The sequence below is a fragment of the Schistocerca nitens genome, chromosome 4 (assembly GCF_023898315.1).
Source record: "Schistocerca nitens isolate TAMUIC-IGC-003100 chromosome 4, iqSchNite1.1, whole genome shotgun sequence".
NCBI lineage: Eukaryota > Metazoa > Arthropoda > Insecta > Orthoptera > Acrididae > Schistocerca > Schistocerca nitens.
Window position 1 is genome coordinate 759,153,901 of NC_064617.1, and position 26,356 is coordinate 759,180,256.

The window sequence follows — 26,356 nt, forward strand, 5'->3', positions numbered from 1 at the left end:
GGGTAAGGACGTGACCGTCGAAGCCTGGGTCTCATCACGTAACGGCGTCTGAATTAAACGGCGGTGTAAGCATTCGGAACGGACATGTCCCTCCTGGCCACATCCTGCGCACGTTCGTGGCTGTCCATCACACATGACGATGGCCCTCACACCGCCAATCAGCAGGTACGATGGGACATGTTTCGTCAGCTCAATTTTTATTTGCCGGACGCCATTTAATACGGGGTAGGTCGTAAATGTTTGCCACTTCTCCGCGATGTGACCCAAGACTGTGCCATATGGTTGGAAAGCGGCAATGACCTCATCCTGAGGCACCTCGAACGGGAGCTCAAACACCCGCAATGTCCGGAGACCGAATCCAGCATGGGCGACTGTCACAGCACCCATATGTCCATCAGAGTGTTTAAATTTGACTCCGGTGGCATGACGGTGGATTATGTCATTGCAAATTTGCTCCGTCGACATCTTGATGTAGACAACACTTCCAGTGATGGAAAAATGTATGCCGATTACGTCCTGGGGGTTCAAACGTAGATCCTCGCGTATGAACTGTTCAACTTCGAAAGCTCTGGGTCGTGGATGTTCGGCCTGAAACGTTACTTTGATCACGGCACGGCGGTACGAGTGCGCCATGGTGTACGTTAGTACTGGACTCAATAGACACAAACACCGCGACGCGGAAGTAAACACCGCCGAGAGCGGAGCGTCGGACGGCGCGCGGAGCAGCTCCGCACGCTAGCACGGCTGCGAGCCGACTGATCCATCTGAGCTACCGAAGCACGACTCACACACGGTACTCACAGCTTTACTTCTGCCAGTACCTCCTCTCCTACCTTCCAAACTTTACAGAAGCTCTCCTGCGAAACTTGCAGAACTAGCACTCCTGAAAGAAAGGATATTGCGGAGACATGGCATAGCCACAGCCATGGGAATGTTTCCAGAATGAGATTTTCACTCTGCAGCGGGTTGTGCGCTGATTGAAACTTCCTGGCAGATTAAAACTGTGTGCCCGACTGAGACTAGAACTCGGGACCTTTGCCTTTCGCGGGAAAGTGCTCTGACAATTAGAGATACCGAAGCACGACTCACGCACGGTTCCCACAGCTTTACTTCTGCCAGTACCTCGTCTCCTACCTTCCAAACTTTACACAAGCTCTCCTGCGAACCTTGCAGAACTAGCACTCCTGAAAGAAAGGATATTGCGGAGACATGGCTTAGCCACAGCCTGGGGAATGTTTCCAGAATGAGATTTTCACTCTGCAGCGGAGTGTGCGCTGATTGAAACTTCCTGGCAGATTAAAACTGTGTGCCCCACCGAGACTCGAACTCGGGAACTTTGCCTTACGCGGGCAAGTGCTCTGCCATCTGAGCTACCAAAGCACGACTCACGCGCGCTACTCACAGCTTTACTTCTGGCAGTACCTCGTCTCCTACCTTCCAAACTTTACAGCAGCTCTCCTGCGAACCTTGCAGAAGTAGCACCCCTGAAGGATAGGATATTGCGGAGACATGACTTAGCCACAGCCTGGGGAATGTTTCCAGAATGAGATTTTCACTCTGCAGTGGAGTGTGCGCAGTTTGAAACTTCCTGGCAGATTAAAACTGTGTGCCCCACCGAAACTCGAACTCGGGACCTTTGCCTTTCGCGGGCAAGTGATCTGCCATCTGAGCTACCGAAGCACGACTCACGCACGGTAATCACAGCTTTACTTCTGCCAGTACCTCGTCTCCTACCTTCCAAACTTTACAGAAGCTCTCCTGCGAACCTTGCAGAACTAGCACTCCTGAAAGAAAGGATATTGCGGAGACATGGCTTAGCCACAGCTTGGGGAATGTTTCCAGAATGATATTTTCACTCTGCAGCGGAGTGTGCGCTGATATGAAACTTCCTGGCAGATTAAAACAGTGTGTCCGACCGAGACTCGATCTCGGGACCTTTACCTTTCGCGGGCAAGTGCTCTGCCAATTAGAGCTACCGAAGCACGACTCACGCGCGGTACTCACAGCTTTACTTCTGCCAGTACCTCGTCTCCTACCTTCCAAACTTTACAGAAGCTCTCCTGCGAACCTTGCAGAACTAGCACCGCTTAAAGAAAGGATATTGGGGAGACATGGCTTAGCCACAGCCTGGGGAATGTTTCCAGAATGAGATTTTCACTCTGCAGCGGAGTGTGCGCAGTTTGAAACTTCCTGGCAGATTAAAACTGTGTGCCCCACCGAAACTCGAACTCGGGACCTTTGCCTTTCGCGGGCAAGTGATCTGCCATCTGAGCTACCGAAGCACGACTCACGCACGGTAATCACAGCTTTACTTCTGCCAGTACCTCGTCTCCTACCTTCCAAACTTTACAGAAGCTCTCCTGCGAACCTTGCAGAACTAGCACTCCTGAAAGAAAGGATATTGCGGAGACATGGCTTAGCCACAGCTTGGGGAATCAGCTTGGGGAATGTTTCCAGAATGATATTTTCACTCTGCAGCGGAGTGTGCGCTGATATGAAACTTCCTGGCAGATTAAAACAGTGTGTCCAACCGAGACTCGATCTCGGGACCTTTACCTTTCGCGGGCAAGTGCTCTGCCAATTAGAGCTACCGAAGCACGACTCACGCGCGGTACTCACAGCTTTACTTCTGCCAGTACCTCGTCTCCTACCTTCCAAACTTTACAGAAGCTCTCCTGCGAACCTTGCAGAACTAGCACCCCTTAAAGAAAGGATATTGCGGAGACATGGCTTAGCCACAGCCTGGGGAATGTTTCCAGAATGAGATTTTCACTCTGCAGCGGAGTGTGCGCTGATATGAAACGTCCTGGCCTATTTAAACTCTGTGCACCACCGAGACTCGAACTCGGGACCTTTGATTTTCGCGGGCAAGTGCTCTGCCATCTGAGCTACCGAAGCACGACTCACGCGCGGCACTCACAGCTTTACTTCTGCCAGTACCTCGTCTCCTACCTTCCAAACTTTACAGAAGTTCTGCAAGGTTCGCGGGAGAGCTTCTGTAAAGTTTGGAGGGTAGGAGACGAGGTACTGGCAGAAGTAAAGCTGTGAGTACCGCGCGTGAGTCGTGCTTCGGTAGCTCAGATGGCAGAGCACTTGCCCGCGAAAGGCAAAGTTCCCGAGTTCGAATCTCGGTCGGGCACACAGTTTTAATCTGCCAGGAAGTTTCATATCAGCGCACACTCCGCTGCAGAGTGAAAATCTCATTCTGGGAACTACATGATTGTTAAAATGCGATGCAAGATACCGAGAAATGCTTCCCTTGTTTTTACAATGATCACGCCACCACGAGTGAACCACCAACTATAAATAATAAAAGTATCTAATTTTATAAACGAACTTCTCATATACGGCTTACAATACCTTACTGGTAATTTATGTGTAATTTAGAATTTTTCTTTGGCTTTCAACATCGTCGATGGACCGATTTTACCTTCATCGGAAAGTTATTATTCGTGTATCGCTGCCGTTGGCTATGAAAAATGAAAGTAACGAACTCTGAAGTCCTGTACGCTTTAATTAAGTCTTCTCTTACAAATTTGTTTCGCAAAACCAATTTTTTCCGTTTACTTTTTACACCCTTTATGAAAATATCAATAAATATAACATTATTTCGGTTTATTTGCAACGTAATTAATGTAAACGTTCAAAATAAAAAGAAAATAGCGTTCCGAAGAAAGGCTCCGTCCCAAGACCATCCGATTGCCGTTCAGCACTTATCGCTGCGCCAACCGCTACCTAGAAACTACCCTAACGTAAGTGTCTCATGTCTCGTCCGACCCACGCCAAAAATGTTACATTTATTTAAAAGTTTCGCCATCTGAATTTCCCGCTTCTGTCACTTCTATTTTTGGTCAAGTCCTGCGTATAACATACGTTTGGACGAAGTCGGTAAAGACGAGTAGGCGTGGTCCAGTTGTTTGTAGCGCTGGTGAAAGGCTGTAGAAGATAATGCGCGGCATAGACGGGCGCTGCAGAGATATTGATTATCCTTGTTGTTTATTGCCCCTGTTAACACATATCGCTAAACCGAGTATCGCGCGAGACGAATTTGTGACCGCTCTCCTGAACGGGCACGAAAAATTCCGATTTAAAAACAATTTTGCTTGTAACGAGGAAAAATCTGCACTGTCCACTGACATTGGGCTTCGCATGAGGGATGTGATGAGTAGTATTTGCTTAGGTTGACTCCAGCTATACATTAAACATTGGAAAAACGAAGTTGCAAATTATAGGAACGCAAGACAAGGTGCGCCCGACGACTCTTAGCAGAGACACCTAGTGTTATGTATGGACCTTAGAAACGGTGTTAACACAGTTCTACTCATACTAAGAACATTGCGCAACAAGAATGGCACAGTTTGTGATGAAATACACGTTTCGGTTTTTCTGCAGATAAAGTTCTGCTGCGCTATACCTAACAGATGGATCGCTGTGTGTAACTGAAATTCTACAGTAATTGGGAACATAATAGTTGATGTATCAAGATTTTAAACATGGCTGAAACAGCAGCAGTTAAAAATATTGACCGTAAATGATAACAGCCAAACAGTTGCAGGATAAACATTTATTAAAATCCTTGACCACGGTTTCGGTCTATCTAAATATACCTTCATCAGAAGCAAAACACACTAAAATCACATCCTGCAGTGGAGACACATAAAACAATCGTGCCAAAGGCGTCGCCAGTAGTTAAAACGTCATCTCCTTTTATACAACATAATTATGAAGAGAAGGTCGATGAGAACACGGCATAGCATCAGTACTTCGCCTTTGGCACGATTGTTTTATGTATCTCGACTGCAGGATGTGATTTTAGTGTATTTTGCTTCTGATGAAGGTATATTTAGGTACACCGAAACCGTGGTCAAGGATTTTAATAAATCTTTATGCTGCAACTGTTTGACTGTTATCATTTACCGTGAATAGTTGATGTATGCAGGCGAGTATGATCTTTTGGGCAAAATGTCTAATTTGCATTCAGTTTGACCTTGAAATACCGGCAGTAAGTGGACCAAATGTAATGTCGCGTCCATCCGTAGTGAAACAGTGCCAAAAATATGACGTGAGTGATGCTTATAGGGAACTCCAGAGCTTGCACCACAAGATTTCCATTTTTACTTCAAGCTGAAAGAAAATCTTTGGGGAAAAAGAGTACCAAAGATGATGGCATCCACACAGCCGTTCTCGAATGGCTCCGTGACCAAGAACTAGATGTGAATCATCGGGGAAATGAACTGCTCTGTGCCGTGAATCTACATTGTCCAGCCACATTAATTTGACCAACGCCTATGTTCGACATCAACGTGCAATAACACAGACAGCGGGTGGCTGCACTAGCAGTTGAGGATATATAAAAGGTGTCGGGAGCACGCGGAAAACAGTGCAGTCGTTAACGTAATGCGCAAACGAAGCGATTTATCAGACATCGAAAAGGGTATAATCATTGACTTGCGGGCCATTGGCGGAAGCATTTCAGAAACATATATGTTTGCAAATTGTTCGCGTGCCGCCATTGTTAAAGTAGGACAAAACTGTGCTATCCAAAACCTGCGCCGAGGCAACTGTGGTACACCACGGGTCTGAGATGACAGGGATGAACGACGGCTGCGGAGATGTGTACGGACGTGCAACTGTTGATCAGCCTACCACCCATACGAAAGAAGAGCTGCCGACAATGTCAGCTGATTGGCCGTTCAGCGAACGTTGCTGTTAATGGGCCTCCACAGCGGGCGCCTGATTCATGCATCCACACTGACGTCATTCTGCAAGGCTCATTGGATCAACATAGGTATGTATCTATCCTTGGGGACCATGCAGTTTGTTTTTCCTCTGCAAGCCTGCATCTACCGACAGGACAATGCACCGTGTCAGACGGCTCACCATGTACGTGCGGGACTCGAAGAGCACCAGGATGAGTTTACCATACTCACCTGGCCACCAAACTCTCCGGATTGAAACTCAGTCAAGAATCTGTAGATCCACCCCTATCGGCCTGTTCGCAAATCTAGCGCAGCTGGCCACGGCAGTGGAGTTGGAATGGCTCCACATCCTTGTCAGTAGCTTCCTAAGACTCATTGACTCTCTTCCCGAACGCCTCGCTTCGGCTCGAGCTGCAGAAAATGGTTACTCATGGTTCGACAAGTGGTCAAATTTATGCGATTATGTACCGTGAACTGATTTTTGAAAGAGAGTTAACACATGTCTTCCCAGACTGAGATCACTGCACAACAAGAATGGAAGATTGTCAGACGAGACTACATGTTTCAGGTTATCGTACAGATACAGTCTTGATGCGGAATGGATTCCAGGTGCGTTACACCGAGCAGTTGAATGTATGGCAATTGGAAGTATACTCAACAGTCGATGTATTCATGGCACTATGATTCTCGTTGGCAAAACGTGTAAGCTGCATACATTTTGACCACGAAACTCTGGCGATAAGTGTACAAAATGCATTGTTGCCAGAAATTTAAACAAAGCCTCATGACGTGGGGGATCCTGACAGGAACGTCCAGATATTCAGCAAGCTGAAAGAAAATCTGGGGAGAAAAGAGTTAGGATGATATTCGCACGGCGGTTCTGGAATGTCTCATAGAGGAATTCAACTGTTGTGTGACATGAAGCTATAATTCGTAGCCCGTATTATTTCCAGCCTTGTCCAGTGGCCGTGTCAGCGCTGCTTCGCGCTACAGCTTGGGATGCGGTTGGATACACCTGTGGCGCTGCAGACGCCACTCCGAGTGTGGACGGGAGCAGCACTCATGACGGAATCTTGTATTGGCCAGCGGGCGAGCGAGGCAGAGGGCACAGGCTTGGACTACGAGAGGTTGCGTATTGTGAACTTCATTCCGGTGGTGACAAGGGAAGGTCGGTCGGTGTTGTCCTGCAGGTAGCAGGGGCTGTTCGTGATGCCGTGCGTACCATAAACTGGATCGTCCATACTGTCCAGTGCTCGGATGGACGATCCGTTTATGGTACCCACAGCAGTCACGTGCACGAAAACTGCTGTGACTGACACACTTGTTAGGACGATGTAATATAGAAACGTCGCTGAAATATTTTTGCTGGTCGGTAGGAAGGTACACCGATATGAATATGGCGGTGAGTTGATGGAGAGCTGAGAATGGGAAGCATTCTCCAAGCTGGCACATCAAGCAGCTGTCTACGTGAGCTAACTAAGGGTCGGTACCTGCATAATTTTCCACATAGCATACCAGATGAGAGTCAAATGATGAAATACCAAGAAAATCTTTTATTTACAAAAGTGTGACTGGAAATGAGCGACGCATATGGGAAGGCACATTTCGGCATCGTATATACCCCGGAAATTAATTATTGAGATTAAAAGTCATGGGCTATCAATGTTAATGCGAGAATACTAATAGGGAGTCGAGTTTACTTACGTACACCTTAATGTCCTAATAATCCAATTTAACAAGAGTAGAATTACAAAATAAAGTTCCATCCGCTGTTAAGCAGCGATACTACAAAAACTTTTATTACGTCGGAATCAATAGCAATGAGCGTATGACACAGACCTAAAGAAAACTGAACGTACATTCTAATTTCATTTTTATTAACATTTGATTTTGCTTTATTACTGATACAGGCACAATGGAAGACCAGCTCTCATGACTAGTGAATTATCAGAAGTCTAATTTCACACAGCTGCTCTTATGGACAGGGCATACATACAATCAAGTTGTCATTAAACTAAAAGACATTAGCCATGATCAGAACTTAGAACAAGATCAAGTACACTGAGTAATTATAGTCTAATTATATATACATTGCCAGTTGATGTGAATGACGCTGATAGGGAACTCCAGAGCTTGCAGCACACGGTTTCCATCATTACCGCAAGCTGAAAGAAAATCTTTGGGGGAAAAGTGTCACCAACGATGTTCTCACATTGTCATTTTTGAAAAGTATACATGCAATCCAACTGGTTACGAAATCCTGTGTTTCCCTACTCTACTTCCTATGATTTTTCGTTTTGTCTGTAGGTTTGTGAACTAGTAAATTTGTTGACAGTAGGTACAGAAAACTCTGGAACGCTCATTTTTATCTGTCTAGAATGTTACCAGATCGTAATCCTATCCAAGTTGGCAGGTCCTCATTCCCAAAATTCACTGTGAAATTGATATGTAAAAATTTGTATGCGTCTGCTGAAAGGGTGGGGGGGGGGAGGGGGGAAATGGGGGATGGAACGTTGTCATGAGCACTGCCTCCCACATTTGTAGCTGCTCCCGCATCACTGGGTCGTCAAAAATTATATCAATACAAAATATTTCCTTATTGACGGACATCCAGCTGTGTAGTAATTTTTCGAAATATTCATATCGGTGTATCTTCCTACCGACTAGTAAAAATATATTACATAGTCCTATATTACATAGTCCTAACACGTGTGTCAGTTGCAACAGTTTTTGTGCATGTGACTGCGAAAACTTTTTCGCCTTAATTAAGCCTGGTACGGTGATCCCAGACGTCTGGATGGACCTACGCGACAAGGCGAAACGCAGCGGAAGTAGACGCATAATTTCGGCACGCTGCGGCAGGTATCAAGTGGGAACCGAAGGGCGCGCTAACAAATGCCCCGTGGCGCTGTTTACGGACCTATAAAGCCGCGGCGGGTCTCCGCACGCCACATAAATCTGCAATAAAAAGCAGCCACCGCACTGTCTGAGGAAGTTATAAACACGGGCGCGCCTTTATCACCAGCGGCGAATGGAACCCGCTCCTTCCTGGCGAGGAAATGAAAACGCAGTAAAGGCGGCGCCGCGGCCGACGCTGTGGCGCACACTGGCTGTCTGTCGGCCAGCGAAGAGTGCGCTGCGCGGGTTGCCGCAGTGTTAAGGCGCTACTGTCAGCTCGGATACTGTACGGAGGCTGCTGTGATGCCACGGAGACGAACTACAGGAATGAAACTGGAATCCGCAGGTGAGGCAGCGTGCAACAAAACCCATAACCCATCGTGAAATTCCCTGACAGTATACTTATGGAGAGGCAAAACATATCCTTCGCCCCCAACCGACTGTTGGGAGCAAAGATAGGCCCAGTGAAACAGGAAAAGGAAATTTCTTTTAGAAGTCTTTGTCATACTCCCACTGATTAACTGGCGGTCTTGCTCGAAGCTACACTTCATGGGGAACTTTCTATCATCCATAAACGGCCAGGGCTTGGGCAGCAGTTCAGATGTGCCTTTAGGTATTTCCAGAGATACAGACAGTACAAGCTCATATGTGTTGCCAAAGAAAAGCACAAATTCCAGATAAATTTTTCACTCTATAGCAGAGTTTATGCGGTTTTGTAGTTTCATTGCTGATTAAAATGTGTGCAGGACTGAAATTCGTGCCTGGAATCTTGAGTTTGGTGATCAGTGTTATTACCCATTAAGTGATCCATTCAAGAACTCGCGACCCACACTCACAGCCTTACTTTCACCAATGCCTCTCCGCTACTACCGCTCACCTACATTCCGGACTTAATACCCTGCAGGAAACGCACACCTGGAAGAAAGGTTTTTGAGGGAAGTACAGTCTGGAAGCACTTAAGTGAAGTATGGAATGTAGGACTGAGGTAGCGGCAGAAATAACGCTGTGAGGGCGCGAGGTCGTGTGTCGTGTCTGAATAGCTCAGCCGAAAAGAGCAATGCCCAATGTCTGTGAAAGCCAAGTGTCTGTATAATAGTCCTTCGCTGGGAAAATGTTTTAATCTGCCGTGGAATTTCACCATTTGAACTGTTATTAATGTACTTATTCATCCGCATCGGATAATTACAGGTATGGAAGGGGAAGTATACTACATGAGGAAATATTTCGGGGTAATTACATAAAACTTTCTTTAATGTTTATTCCTCTTTTCGTAGTTTTGCTTGTTACATGTAATTTTATTCGTTTCTGACTTGTATATCAATTTGTATTTCCATTCTGATGCTTTTGATGGGAATATAAATTTTTTTAATGTAATATGGATGTCACCGAGTCTAACAGTGGATTCACGCTTTTTTCATTTTTAAAGGAAAATTTCTTTATCATAATACAAAAAATGCACTAGTAGATTTAATTATGTTTACAGATTGCAGTATCTCACTTTTTTCCCGTATCCAACGTAGCAACAAATCGAAATTCGGATATTAGGTTTTATCATCAATGATAAATTATGGCCCAGGTTCACAATATTCTTTATTTATTCTTTTGTCTCCCTCTTTTCGAAGACGGAAGCGATGCCAGAGAAGAAGTCGTGTTTCCTCTATAAAAGTAATATGACTTTTGTTAATCTTAACGCAATTATTAGATATCCACCATTACAATGCACCGTAAATTAATATTAATATAATGCGGCGTTTTCAACATTACCGTAAGTCAGAAACATTTTATTGCATTCTTAGCATATTGTTATGAACCAAGGAAAATGAAAACACTAAGGTAATTTTAGAACCGATTCGTTGTACTATATGTGATAGTAATACAAAATAATTTTTAGTTTCCGTGAACCCTATCCACAGATGACCAACGAAATATTTTATTGTTGTAGTATTTCTTGCCGCAAATCAGAGACTACACACAACGAACTTTATATTTTATATGGGGTGAATAGGATGGAAACAATACCAAAAGAACCCAAAGTAATTAAAAGACAAATAATTAAGGAATCTTATAGAATGAGGTAAGTCGTTTCCTCGTATTTTTTAAAAATCTACTTGATTATCCACAAAATAGTTTTTTCATAGGTTCGTGAAGAGAAAGAAAACCTACGTTAATTCTTAGACGAAGGCAAAGCTACAGTCCATTGCTGCAGTACGAGTATAAACAGCTACAGGCTTCACACGAGGAATAGATTGAAAAATGCCTAATGGGATAAAATAAACTATTCAGTATGTTAAGAAAGATAAATACTTTGACAGGAGACTGAAATTCGCTAGTGTGAAAAGGAAGCGAAGGAAGAATAATACAATTTGGATACAGCAAAAGGAACACTTTTCCGCCTTATAGAAAGCTACACGGAGCACACTTTAATAACTGCTGACATTTGCATTAAGAACCATGAAAGGAAGTTGAGTATATGGAAGATACCTGGAGATAGCCGAGAGATTCAGATATCTTACGAAGCAGTGAGACAGACAATTAGGAACTTTGTTTGAAACTGCGCAATTTTACCGAGCATTTCATATTATACTTACGTACTATACTGTATCCCAGATATACATACTCGGATATTGCTCTCTCTAATGAAGGCTTGTGTTCGATACTAGTAACTTTTTTCATCGAAGAATCCGTTCTCTGCCTGTAATAGTCTGCTTCTTACAGCCTCCCTGTGCGTCTGCATCATACGTTATTTTGATTCAAAGGTAGGAGAATTCATTTAACTTCGCCGACTGCATGGTCCTCAATTTTATCACTACCCCATTTCTGCTACTCCTCATAACTTTCGCCTTTCTTTGGTTTCATGTCCAGGAGACCACATCTTTCAGTAAAAGGTCCTGAAATTTATCCTCACTTTCGCTGAACATAGCTACTTCATCAGCTAATCGTTTCATTGACATCATTTTATCCAGAAGCTTTGTCCCGCTGTTGAACCTTCCTTTTATTGCCGTCATTGCATTTGCGCCCTACAAGTTGAATACTAGGGGCGGAACACAGCATCCTTGTCTTATGGACTTCTTACCGCAGAACTTCGCTCTTGGACTTTCATTCTTACTACTACCCCTTGGTTCTTGCCCCGTCTATATCTTTTACTTGTTTTTATGAGAATTTCGAACATGCAGAAAGACTTAGAAAAGTGTTTTCCTTTTTGTTACGTCGAGTTCAAATATCAAGCGTTATTTTCAGAACTGCCTCTCTACTGCCTTTTCCCTAAAGCCAAGCTAACACATCCACAGTTTCCGTTTTAAGTCTTTTGTTTTCTATTTTTGTCAGCAACTTGGATGTACGTAACTTAAACATATTGTGTCATAATTCAAGCATTTAGCAGTGTCTCCTGTCTTCGGGACTTTGTTGATGATAACCTTTTTGAGGTCCGATAGTACGTCTCTCGCCTCATATATTGTAAAAAATAGCTACAGTGATTGTTTGGTTGATCTTCTCCTTAGATTTTAGAAATTCAAAAGGAATGTCTCGTATATCTCTTCTGTCTTATTAGATCACAAGCCTTCCAAAATTTTGTTACACTCTGGCTCTAATACTTGATCGTCTACGTCTTCCGAATCAGCTCCCTTCATCCATCGTATCCGCAGACACTGTCATCCACTATAGAAGTTCTGTTGTTTTTTAAGCAATCCGCTATCTTCTCTGCGTTTTAGTATGGAATTCTCTTACCCCCTTATTGGTGATGATGACGTACTGGCAAGTAATGTGTATAAAATCTCTTAAAGCTTTTTTAAAATACAAACGTTATTAACATTCTACATCTTTACTTTTTTTGTGTCTACATTTATACACTATGTGAGGAAAAGTATCTGGACACCTTAAAAAAAACATACGTTTTTCATATTATGTGCATTGTGCTGCCACCTACTGCCAGATGCTCCATATCAGCGACCTCAGTAGTCATTAGACGTCGTGAGAGAGCAGAATGGGGCGCTCCGCGGAACTCAAGGACTTCGAACGTGGTAGGGTGATTGGGTGTCTCTTGTGTCATACGTCTGTACGCGATATTTCCACACTCATAAACATCGCTAGGTCCACTGTTTCCGATGTGATAGTGAACTGGAAACGTGAAGGGACACATACAACATAAAAGCGTACAGGCCGACCTCGTGTGTTGACTGATAGAGACCGCCGACAGTTGAAGAGGTTCTTCATGTGTAGTAGGCTGACTTCTATCCAGACCATTACACTGGGATTCCAAACTGCATCAGGATCCACTGCAAGTACTATGACAGTTAGACAGGAGGTGAGAAAACTTGGATTTCATGGTAGGGCGGCCACACATCACGTCGGTAAATACCAAACGACGCCTCGCTTGGTGTAAGGAGCAAAAACATTGGACGATTGAAGAGTGAAAAAACGTTGTGTTGAGTGACGGATCACGGTACACAGTGTGAAGATCCGATGGCAGGGTGTGGGTATGGCGAATGCCCGGTGAACGTCATCTGCCAGCGTGTGTGGTGCCAAAAGTAAAACTCGGAAGCGGTGGTGTTATGGTGTGGTCGTGTTTTTCATGGAGGGGGCTTGCACCCCTTGTTGTTTTGAGAGGCACTATCACAGCACAGGCCTACATTGATGTTTTAAGCACCTTCTTGCTTCCCACTGTTGAAGAGCAATGCGGGGATGGCGATTGCGTCTTTCAATACGATCGAGCACCTGTTCATAATGCACGACCTTTGGAGGAGTGGTTACAAAACAACAAAAGCCCTGTACTGGAATGGCTTGTTAGAGTCGTGATCTGAATCCTATAGAACACGTTTGGGATGTTTTGGAACGCCGATTTCCTGCCAGGCCTCACCGACTGACATCGATACCTCGCCTCAGTGAAGAATGGGCTGCCATTCCCCAAGAAACCTTTCAGCTCCTGATTGAACGTATGCGTGCGGGGGTGGAAGCTGTCTTGAAGGCTAAGGGTGGGCCAACATCATATTGAATTCCAGAAATACTGGTGATGGGCGTCACGAACTTGTAAGTTATTTTCAGCCAAGTAGGATAGTTTCGATCACGTAGTGTATTTCTGGCGGCTGCAGTGTAACACGTGTTAAGTTCGGCTCGCGAAATTTAGTTGAATTCGAAGGTGTTCTCGCAGGTGGTGTTGTCTAGTACAAGTGGAAATCGTGTAAACAACAGTGTTCTGTGCGGTAGTGATATTTTTTTTTCTGTGCTCCGCCAATATCATCGAGAAAATGGTAAACAGAAGAGTCAACAGCAGCGCGTCCAGCAGCGGGGAAGCAGCAGGTGCGGCGGGTCTGCTCCTGGCGGAAGGTGTGGCCGCGGCTCCCGGCACAGCGGAGCTGGTCCGCTCTGAGGTAAACGCTGCGCTTCGCGATAAAAACAATCTCGATCTGATAGCAGGCACTATATCAGATACTGTAACGGCAGCAGTATTGGCCAAAATGCGTGAAACTGTTGAGGCCAATACTGCCGAAATTACAGCAGTAAAAAAGTCTGTGTCTGAATACGAGAAAAAAGCACGAGAGTTGGAAGTGAAACTATCTGCCGCAACAGACGAGCTAGAACAGTACCAAAGGCGAAATAGTCTACGACTATTTGGAGTAGCAGAAAATAAGGATGAAGACACAGACAACCTGCTTATACAGGTTGCGCGTGAAAAATTAGGCGTTGAAGTGACCAAGGCAGACATTGACAGGAGCCATAGGGTGGGACGAAAACTACCAGGTGCTACCAAACCTCGTCCTATAATAATAAAATTTGTCTCATACCGAAAAAGGGCAGAGATCTTTACCCAGAAGAAGAAGTTAGGAAGGACAGGGCTTACAATAAGAGAAGATCTGACACACGAACGGCTAAAGATTTTAAACAGTGCCATATCCCATTTCGGTCTTCAGAATGTGTGGACTCAGGATGGCAGAGTAATCATTAAGACAGCAGCTGGAAAGAAGACAGTCACAAACATGACAGAACTGAATAGTATTAAGTAAAACTACTCGAGCCAAAAGTGCAAACTTAACACCATTTGCAAATTGTAACAGCCCTATACTCAGATATAGTCTTGTAATTGTATTAACTTTTTAACTATACCCATATTTGTACCTTCAACTAATTGTTTTTGTAACTGTATTAACTTTTTACTATTTTTTGTGTCTGTAGCTCTAACCATTACTTAATTTTAGTTACTGCTAATACTTTTTTCATTTTCTCAGTTTATTCTCTTCCATTCTGTAATAGTTCTATTGCAATTATTAGTCTCTCCTTTAGTTCATTAATCACCCATCTCTTCGGTTTAAACTGTTCATAACAAAAATCACTATCAGCATCACTTTAGCAAATTTCAATCTAATTGTAGCTTCCTACGATAATCACTACCAGTATCACTTTAGTAAATTTCAATTTAATTCTGACTTCCTACGATAATCTATTAATTATTAAGTTTGCTTTCCTCTGCTGGCAGCAGCGGCCTCTTAAATCACTCCCCTATCCCTTGTTTCCACCCTAAGCTGTTTCAAATACGCTACTTACATTTCTCCTCTTGCGACATAGGATACACAGTGACACACAGCCGTCACTATTTTGGTCATATTCTCCTTGCACAGAATACCACTAATTCATTTTCTATACTCCCGCAACCTCAGGAAATCTCTTGCAGTCGCCTTTCTTTCGGCACTCGCGGAGTCACAAACAGGGCGCGCAAAATCTCGGACACCCCTGTGTTATGTCACCTGGCGGAAGCAGCGGCCAGTGCCCCTCGCAGCAGGTAGTGCCTAACAAAGGGACAGACCAGTCTGCCACCCTACTCCAGGCTGCACATTACGAAGAACTTAGCCTCCTCTTCAACCAACTAAACTACCAAGTAATCCTCTTATCCGAAACGTGGTTGAAACCACACATATCCTCTGCATCTATTCATCTCCCAGGGTACATATTTCTTAGGGCAGACAGATCAAAAAAGCGAGGTGGCGGGGTCGGCGCGTATATACGAACAGATCTCAAAGCGAAAGTCTTATGTACGTCAAATCCTGCTGAAGAAAAAGAGGCTGAATTCATGTTCATTGAAATAAACATACAAAGTCGGAAATTCTTGACTGGGGTCGTGTACAAGCCGCCAAAAATAAGCTCAATGAGTTCCTTCCAGTCGGAATTACATTCACTTCAGTGTCAATACGAACATGTCATCGTAATGGGTGACTTGAACATAGACCTGCTAAGAGACACTCCCTCCGCAATAAACCTAAGAAGACTGTTTAGTTGCAATAGCATGAACATTCTTCCATTACAACCTACACACCGTACGGCGCACAGTCATACTCTTATAGACGTAATCGCAACGAAACATACTGACAAAGTAAGAGATGTTGGTCAAACATCGGCCCCTGGCCTGTCAGCACATGATGTAATATTCCAGGCCTACTCTGTGCAGCCCCCAAGGATCAAATCGCGTTACCTAACTTGTAGGAACATGAAACGTATTGACCTTGACGCTCTAACAGCCGATTGCTCAGAAATCTCATGGCATCAAATAATCAGAGAACCGACAATCTACGGCAAAATTAATGAACTTGGTGATAAACTCACTGCCCTCTATGACAAACATGCACCTGTGCGCACAATCCGTGTAAGAAAATCTCCTGCTCCATGGCTGACAGCTGAATTACGTCAAATGATAACTAATAGGGACGCTGCCCACAGGCGTTTCAAGGCAGATCCGAAACCCGAGCGTTTCGAAGAATATAGAAAGCTACGGAACAGAGTGAAACAATGCATTCGCAATGCTAAAATCAGGCACGCTCGCTCCCTTGTATGCAGCGATCTGACGCCCACGACTCTATGGAAGAATCTCCGTAGCTTGGGGGTCGGAAAGGTAAAATCGGAAACTACATTTCATGTGTCAGCTAACGAATTAAATGAATTCTTCTCTGCACCTCTGAATACCCGCACGGCTGATAGTTACCGTCCACAAGAATCCCCAAACAGGATAACTAACAACGATACCTTCCATCTAAAACATGTAACAACAAATACGGTAAGAAAAGCAATAATGAGAATCACGTCTGACGCAATAGGCAACGACAGTATCGGTATAACCATGATTAAGAATGTTGCCGATATCTTAGTACCTGTTTCAACTGACATATTTAATTTTTCCCTCGTGAACGGAATATACCCCACTCCATGGAAAAGAAGCATAATTCGACCCATCCCTAAGATCGAAAACCCGCAACTGCCTAGTGAATACCGACCAATTAGCATACTGCCTGCTGTTTCCAAAGCACTTGAATATATTGTTCATGACCAAATTACTGAACACTTGCATGAATTCAGCCTATATGACAAATTTCAGTCCGGTTTCCGTAAACATCACAGCACAAACACTGCTCTAATTAAAGTAACTGATGACCTGAAATGTGCCATCGACAATCGAAAGGCAATAATATTGACGCTACTGGACTTCAGCAAAGCTTTTGACACTGTTAACTTTGACATATTGCTCAGAAAAATGCAACAGCTTAATTTCTCTGATAGTGCAATGAGATGGTTTGAAAGCTACTTAAAAGACAGACAGCAATATGTTGTCTGCGTGAATGAAAAATCTTCCTGGAAACATGTTTCCTCGGGAGTGCCACAATGATCAGTCTTAGGACCACTTTTGTTTTCTTTATATGTCAACGATATTTCATCGGTTCTGTCCTCCTGTAAATATCATTTCTATGCCGACGACCTCCAGCTCTACCTAAGCGTCAGACCTGAAGATGTAAACACTGCAATCGCTCAGATGAATGATGATCTGTCTTCAGTAGTGACATGGGCGAAAAACCGGTGGCTTAAACTACATTCAAAAAAGACGCAAGTAATCTTAATAGCCCATCAGAAATTAATAATTTCAGGTTTCCGCGAACGGCTCCCACCTATTCTGCTCGACGGTACTCCAATACCATATCAGAAAACAGTGAATAACTTGGGAGTAACTTTGGATGAGCATCTCAACTGGGCGGAGAATACAGTCGCAGTGTGCCGAAAGTTTCGGAACATATTTCCACAGGACTTGAAACGCCATCTCGTGCAAGCACTCGTTCTACCGAACCTCCACTATTGTGATGTGATTCAACAAGGCATGAGTAGTGAAAACAAAAGACGGCTAGAGCTAACCATGAATGCCTGTGTGCGTTACACCTGCAACATTCGCCGATATGATCATGTTAGTGCTTCATACTCCGAGCTAGGGTGGCTGCGGCCGGACAAATTGCGTGACTACCACACTCTATGTCTACTTCACCGACTCCTCGTCGCGCAAGCACCCCAGTACCTTGCTTCAGAGATTAAAAACCTGTCATGCCATCATAATCGAAACATGAGGTCACTCTTATTTGGTATACTAACTGTGCCCACTCACAAAACAAAAACTTTTGCAAACTCCTCAGTTGCCGCTGTCCGCCTCTGGAACGAACTGCCCCTTACCTTGCGCAAAATTCAATCTCCTGCTGCTTTTAAGAAGAAGTTGAAGCATTTCCTACTATCATCCTCATAAAGTTCTCCACAAAATTAATATACAAGGCCAATCCTCTCATCCGTCAAATAGCAAAGCTAGCGTCTCCTATCTTGCTCCTGAGATGCCTTCCTCTTCATCTATCTCTATTAGCCACGCAATCTTCTTTTCCTTTATATTTCCCTAATTATGTTTCATCATGTCTCTCTATTCTTCTCCTCCCTTCACCATGAGTCTCCCTCATACTCCCTGCTGCCAGCACTCCTATCTAAAATCTGTCTCTTCAATAATGTCTAATTATAACAGTACTTGTGATCTACGAATATAAACTCTATATGTATGTATTTTTCCAGGTGTACCTTTCTAATTTTTTATTTAACTTTTTGTACTAGCTGTAGTTTAACATGCCTACTAAAACATATGAATGTAAAATAAGTAGAATGCCTGGTTAGATGTAAGAGAGGGCCTGATGGCCCTAATCTTGCCAGGTTAAATAAATAAATAAATAAATAAATAAATAAATAAATATTTCTCAACATAGACACTCTGACGACGAATAGATTTCTCCCAACGAGAGACCAGTTTGTCAAACCATCACTATAGAACGTTTGAAATTATTGCCGCAGGCACAACCTCACCTCAGCTTACGCCTCTTCATCATTATCACACTGAAGGCCATGAAGGTGTTTTATAACTTTTCGAAATAAATGAGAATCGGATGGGACCAAGTCGAGACTGTATGGCGGAAGATCGATGACAGTGAACCCAAGGCGTCGGATTGTTACAGATCTGAAAGCGCTCGTGTGTGGTCTTGCATTTTCATGCTGAAGGAGACGTGTGGACGAAATCCTCGAATTCTAGACTCCATTACAGCACGCTGTTTTTCAAGCACAAACACAGTTAATTTATGCACGGCCATGTTTCACGCTGAGAGCTGCAGATGTGTAGATATGAGGAATAAAAATGTAGACCTTTAAAATTGTTTGTTTTATTTAATAAGCTTTAAGAAATTTCAAATAAAAAATTCAGAGGCATTAATTTTTATCCTGCCCTCTTATTTGTCTATTACATTCTACCGACGACAGTGTCCTTGTTGATTGCCTCAGAATCTTCTTGTAGTAATTTTGGTATGTCTTCTTCCTATTGATTCCATATCTAAATGGCTTATACCGATATGTTTCTTTATTTCCGTGAACTGTTTGTATTTCTTTCTTGCGTCAATCAACTGAAGTACGTTTTCTGTACCTTAAGGTTTATTGAAGGTTATCATTCTTGTATCAACATTTGTCTGTGAAATGTGTGTAACGATTTTTATTCGGGATGTCTATTCCTCTTCAAGTTAACAGTCTACTGATGTGTGCATTATCGCACTGTGTACAACCTGAGAACTTCAGTAGCATATCATCATTCTCCAGTGCTTCAATATCGCATCTCTTCCAAAATGATTCTTCCTGACGATTATCTTAAACTTCAGCCTTCTCAGAATCATAGTCGCGCTTAAGTCTGCACCCTTAGGCTACAGCATACTACGAATGTTGAACGGGAATGGTGCGATGATTACAAGAGAATCGACAGTAAACACTGAGATGTTGATGTTAAAATAAATCCGTGGACTTGAAATGAAGAAATAATATAAAAACAGTAGGAATATGTGCCTGGAGAAATACCTTAACCCCAAAGTTATTGCCCTTTTCCGTAAGTTAATAAGGATGGTGATGGAGTGCTGGAGGGAGGGTTATCTTCATAATACAAAACGGGTAATAAGAAAAAATCTGAATTTAATATTATATTTTCATGCTTTGTATTGATATTCAAGATTTTGGAAATCCTATTATTCAGTTTATTTGAGTGTCTTTTAGCATTATATTCCGAATGCTCGTTTTATGAAGGGTTACGACGGTGTGGCCTGTGTAAGCGGTTATTCAAGGGGGAGCCCGCTATGCAAATCGAGAGAGAGCTTGAGCCAGACCTGCATAATAATCAAGATGTCACAGGGTTCCGGATTAGTAAAGCACTGGGACAATGGAGGGGTCCCGTGTGACGTAGCATTTGCGGACTAAACATTAGCTCTCCTCTCACGGGTCTGCTCTTGGCCTGAGATGGACGAACGCTTACACAGATTTCTCTTTCAGTGTCACCTCGACTAATTCCCTCAGGCTGATGTGAAACGACCATTCCAAGATCAACAGAAAACTACTCTATAAGTTATGGTTTACGTCCTTAGAATTTCTGGGAGGAAAAATGGATAAATATTGATAAAGAGAAGTCCAGTATTTACATACAATAATGTAAGAGCGAAATTTGAGGAAGTTTCAACAAAATGCTGTTTCTCTTGTTTCTGTTGTCCGACTCGTACTCAAGAGAACAAACAAAAATAGTACTTTTAGAATCAGACGGGACATTTGCTACAACTAAGAGAATACTGCATTACCTGATACAAAAGTTTGTCACCTAGGAAAGTAGACTCTCTGAACACACCAAATAAAATTTTTGCATTTCAGACTTACATCGAATATCTATAAAACTGTGTTTAACTTACAAAATATATCGTAAGCTGGTGCCAGTGGACTAAAGGGTAAACAAATTAGTTGTCGCTGGAGTCTCTGTCATCAGACCTGAAGGTTAGGATATTTTAAGTCTGTTCATAAGTCTGCTGCATTTCCAAATCCATTATTACGACACTTAATGCGAGTTATCAGTAACCTGAAGAAGAAGGAGCGACAAATAACAGTGAAGAGCGTATGGTTTTAAGTAATAAAACTTAAATATAAAAAAACGGCCAAATATAATGTAGCGGTTTTCTGTGGGAATGGGCCATATAATGAACAGAATTTTTGTCTTATGGAGAAGGGCACAAAGGAATTCAATTAGTAAAACGTATTTATTATTTTGTATTATTGAATAATAATTATACGGTAATGGTAAAAGTTATTAATTTTTGCTTACTTTTCAAAAACGTAAGTTACGCTTATTTCAGTAGATGCAATCTTACAGAGTATGTGATAAAGGTGAAATCTGACAGTTTCAAAAACGCCTGCATTAAGGTGTTGTCATCACATTTTACTGCACAGGAGTTGCATTACGAAGACAATGGAATTCTGTCGGAAAAATGAAGAGGAATGGGAGGATGTAGAAGAATAACAGGAATGAGAAAAGTATCAGCATACGTATTTTTATTAAATTTTTATCAGTGTTGATGATATGTGATTACCAACGGAAGTGTACCCATGAAATGATATTCGCCGTTTTTAACTAGTGTTATACATTTATTTTCATTCGTTATATGAATTACTTCAGTTAACTAACATGATATCTCTTATCGTTATAACGGCATAAAATATGATGGCGATTCGTTAGAATTTCCTTCTTATTCTCTGCCCACATAAAAAGGATACTTACTCTTGATATCTACTGCAGCGCTGTGGAAACCTTCCTTCCTCTTACCTCGTTCCCTCGAATTCTCAAGTTTAGGTGACGAAAGTTGCCTGCTAAAGAGCCACCTGCAATATTCTGTTTCATTATTTATATATTTCATGTACTTCGCGAAGTAGTTATCGTAGCAAATAATGGTGATTCTATATTCAGCGTCGGCTACCATCACGGATATGTTTGGAGGTTTAGTCCACGAGAGTCGAAACGTGCACGCTTTGAGGTGCTTCCACAAGTTTTGGGAAATCAAAGGGTTCACAGATCTGGGAGCATCCGTTGCCTCGGTTTCAAACACACTCTCTTTGGTGCTGGGCTGTTGGCTGGTCTGGCGCGGAGGCGAGGAAGCTGGGTGTCGAATGCGGCTTGTCGCAGAGTAGTTGTTTGGAGAGACGGTTTATGTTACTGGAGTATCAACAGGTATTGCCTGGCTGCAAAGTTATTTCGTTAATCACTCACCAGGTTCCTGCATTCCATGGTCAGCTTTTGCAGAAACGATATGAATGCCATTAATGGACACGCTTCTCACGTGGCATTACTAATCCACTGTGTCTTTGCGAGGTGAGAAGCCATGAGGATTGATGCGGAATCCTATTTTTGTCACTTAATCCGAAGAGTATTGTATTAATTTCAGTCAGTCTTCCTTTTACACGCTTCGTATCGTTTATGAAAACTTTGTTCAGATGATGTGTATGCATTTGCGTTTACACAACACATGTAGTTTGTGGAATAAAATGTTCTCTTTATTTTACTTCCTCTGGTAATGTATTTTATTTCTTAACTGCATTAACGTGACTAATACCACGCAGGCGTTATACGATCGCAAAGTGCAATGTACAAGGTGAGTCACGTTTCACGTTACATCGTTTTTATTCCTTTAATGGTTGCAGATATCGAAATGAGCTTTACAGCAAATGATAATACACTATCTCCATTTTTTTTGTTATGTGAAAAAGTGTCTTTACTCTTGTATCGCTCGCGATATTGAAGCATATACGTTTGTTAAGTAGAATGATATACATTTTAGTGGCATCAGAAAGCACCTGAAAAGACTAGATAATGTTGCGGTTCAAATTCTTCGCAAAAGAATCCGAGAAGTATTCTAAATTGATAGGCAAGTAAGTCAGAATCGACTCTTGCGTTGTAAACAAGCAAATGGCAGGCTACGTCATCGTTTATGTTAACATTATAAATAGGTATTACAATTCGTCTAAAATTTATCAAATGCACCTGAAGATGGTTCACTTGTCCTGAAACCGGGTAGCGCTTTCCTTTTTGGAAATAAATAATTTTTTACAGCTTTAGTGGACTTTATCATTGAGAATTTCATAAGCTTAATGTTATAAAAGGGAAATGACGAAATCGCATTCGTCAAGAGCACAAATTCCTATAAGTTCTATCAAAATATGAAATGATTTTAGTTTTCTAGAACAATAATGTTGTAGTAAAATACCGACAGAGAATTTTGTAATAAACGTTCAACTCCTTATATTTGCGATAATTTCATGAACAGCTTTCTTTTTTCAGCGATACAGGAATGGAAGAACCGTTTTAGGTTGAGTCCATAAAATAAAGGAAATGATGATCTCACTTTTAAATAACGTGAGTATAACTGCTTAGCGCCATGTTACATGTCTAAGTGTTCCACGAATAATGAAGTACGCCCATTTTAAGCCTCTGTATTTCGTCGTGATGTCATTATATCAGTGTGTGACGATTTTAAAACAAAAGCAAGAAGACAAAATTGTGTGGTTCTGTCCTCTTGCAACTACCTCAGAAAAGTAAATGTCCATTATGAAATCCGGTACATAAGCAGCATCAAAAGAAATCTTTCCCGACTCTTGATGCCACGAGGTTCTGTGTTTTGACGACTGTACGTGGTTGCAACCTTTTAGGCCCATTGCAGGAAACTATTTGTGTGGTAATGGTTTTAATATACAATATGGCCTATGAAACTATTTCAGTTAATGTCTAAACTACGGGAGTTGTACTTGAGTGCAGTAGTTGCATTCAACATCAAATAAAATGGTTAGGTGTGCTAGTTCTAGAAATCTAATTTTTACAGCGGTATGTAGATTTTTACACGATATTCTCAACAAACTGTTGGATGTCAGTAACTTACTGTTACGATATTTTGGCACAGTATTCTGGCCATCTTCGGTTGTATACCGGCAACAGTACACTGAACTCCCTTGCCAGCGAATGTGTACCGCGTATACGTTGCTTTAGCTTACGCGCTTCTGCTGCAAGATGTGCGCTGCTCCGATAACAGTCCGTGGTGAAAGCTCTCCTAACTGTTGTCAGATCGCTAGTCTCCACTCGTTAAGAGCATAGAAACACGCCAGCTACAAGGAGCACGAATGTGTCTCAAAAGGGATTCCATGCAATATATAACTGGAAACTGACGTCCCGAATGATATGGGCCCAGGTCAGTTGTGAAACCGGCTCATTCATTAATAATTGTGGTCAAAAGTTTGAAGTAGGTTCCACTAATCATTGGATGAATCATAGGGAAGAGAATTTTACCGTACGCACGCGCCATACTGTAACTAAACAGGGTTCCTCAGTGTACTATCCCCAGTATAAACATTAAGATGGCCAAGAGCGGAACTGATCAAATTTCATTACAGTTGCTCTTATTAAGAAATAAATTAATTAAAAATATTTTATGGTTAAATCGATTTCTGTTACTTTCACAGAACCTATTCTCAATTCAGTCACACATTTAAACTAAAATGCAACAACAATGGTCCTTTTGTACTAAAAATTTTCTCAGAGCAATTGATGCAAACAGTATAGATTGGCTTGGCTAGCAGTGCTTTAGTGCATATCATTACCAGCTCGTAGTCAGTGTTCAAAAATGGTTCAAATGGCTCTGAGCACTATGGGACTCAACTGCTGAGGTCATTAGTCCCCTAGAACTTAGAACTAGTTAAACCTAACTAACCTAAGGACATCACAAACATCCATGCCCGAGGCAGGATTCGAACCTGCGACCGTAGCGGTCCTGCGGTTCCAGACTGCAGCGCCTTTAACCGCACGGCCACTTCGGCCGGCGTAGTCAGTGTGCTAGCGGTGTTGGCCTTTGGATGACGTCAATATTGTAGTCTAGTAGAAAGCAGGAACAGCAGTCGTAGTGTGTTCTGCAACGATTGGAATCAGCTAGGCCAATCGCCTGCCGGGTAACTCTGACTCGTAGAAACTTGCAACACTAGCACTCCTGGAAGAAGGGACATTGGGCAGATATGGCTCCGTCATAGCCTTGGGGGTGCAGCGGAGTCTGCGGTGATATGAAACTCCTTGGCTTCTATGAAGTTTGGAACGCAGGGGAACGAGACGCAAACGGAAATAAAGCTGTGAGGACGGGTCGTGAGTTCTGCTTGGGTGGCTCAGTCGGTAGAGCACCCACCCGAGAAAGGAAAAGGTCGCGAGTTCGAGTATCTGTCTGATACGTATTTCTAATCTTCCGTGCGAAACGCAACGGCTATTGAGAAGAAAGACCTTGCACTGTTGATAAAGTTGTTTTATCGAAACGGGAGAAATAGCGGTGATCCAATGTGAGAATATCACTGACATAAATAGCTGCAAAGAAGCCCCATGCCAATAAATGGGCTAAAATTTGTAGAAACTGGTTAATTCGGTGGTGTAGCTGACAATGATATATTTATTGATTCGCAGTACCACGTACACAAAAATTTCTCCATGTGTTGCTGCTGCACTCCAGCTGACAGATGATCTCCTGTTGTTCAACTGCGGTCTCTTGAGCACAACGACCTATATTTATCCCGAAGGAGTTGTGGTGTAACTGGTGGTGTGTCTCAGTTTAAAAAAATGCCCAATATTATTAGTTCGTTAAGGTTCGTACTGAAAAGACGCAAACCAGTAGCTACTATAAGTCTTTCAATAAAATATAGGGAGGGTAACCTTGTAGAAAACTTCTACAAATAGTATTACACCCACTCTCAGCACCTGACGAGTAAAACAGATTAGCACTTTGTGCGTTCATAACACACCTCTGATAGATAAACTATGAATATAGTGTGTATGAAGAGACAAATTATTTCAATCGACACAGTGCCCTTTAGATACGAGATGCTTCTTTTTGTATCGTGGAAAGTACTGATGACTGGTGTCATGTCATCGCACGTGCCTGCTGACAATGTGACTCAGCCAAGTGGTCAGAATTGTCTGGTTCAAATGGTTCAAATGGCTCTGAGCACTATGGGACTCAACTGCTGAGGTCATAAGTCCCCTAGAACTTAGAATTACTTAAACCTAACTAACCTAAGGACATCACACACAACCATGCCCGCGGCAGGATTCGAACTCGCGACCGTAGCGGTCGCGCGGTTCGGACTGTAGCGCCTAGAACCGCTTGGCCACTCCGGCCGGCAATTGTCTGGTATTACATTAGCAAGCTGGAGGCATGCTCCCATGTGAGAGGCGTGACTCACCGTGAAGGTCGCAGCAGTGAGTCCCGTGAGGCGGAGGCAGTGGTTGAGGCAGTGGTTGAGGCAGTGGTTGGAGGGGCTGGCTCGTGGCAGGGAGGTCTGTCCGCCTCAGCCGGCGCCTTTCAGCGCCGCGAGGGCAGCTCACCTCCCAGAGCGCAGCAACCCTGCAACACAGTGACCACACGCTGGTTGTAGTCCGAGCCTGAGGCAGTGGTTGAGGCAGTGGCTGAGGAGGCCGACACATGGCCAGAGATCTGTCCACTTAAGCCAACATCCTTGAGCGCCGTGAAGGTAGCTCGCCTCTCATTGTGCCACAATCCTGTAACACCGAGGCCACTCTAGTTCTAATCTGACTGCGTTTGAGATTTCGTTGACACTGAGGAGGT

The 26,356-nt window shown here is 43.0% G+C and overlaps 1 protein-coding gene across 1 annotated transcript in view; it reads right to left on the reverse strand.

Annotated features, from left to right (window-relative positions):
- The window catches only part of LOC126251850 (dopamine receptor 1), a 667,357-nt gene extending 641,230 nt beyond the window's left edge, over positions 1–26,127 (reverse strand). The window contains exon 1 of the mRNA XM_049952525.1: positions 25,974–26,127. The gene's annotated coding sequence lies outside the window, so the exon portion shown is untranslated. The remainder of the gene's footprint in view (positions 1–25,973) is intronic.
- Between the last annotated feature and the right edge of the window lie 229 nt (positions 26,128–26,356).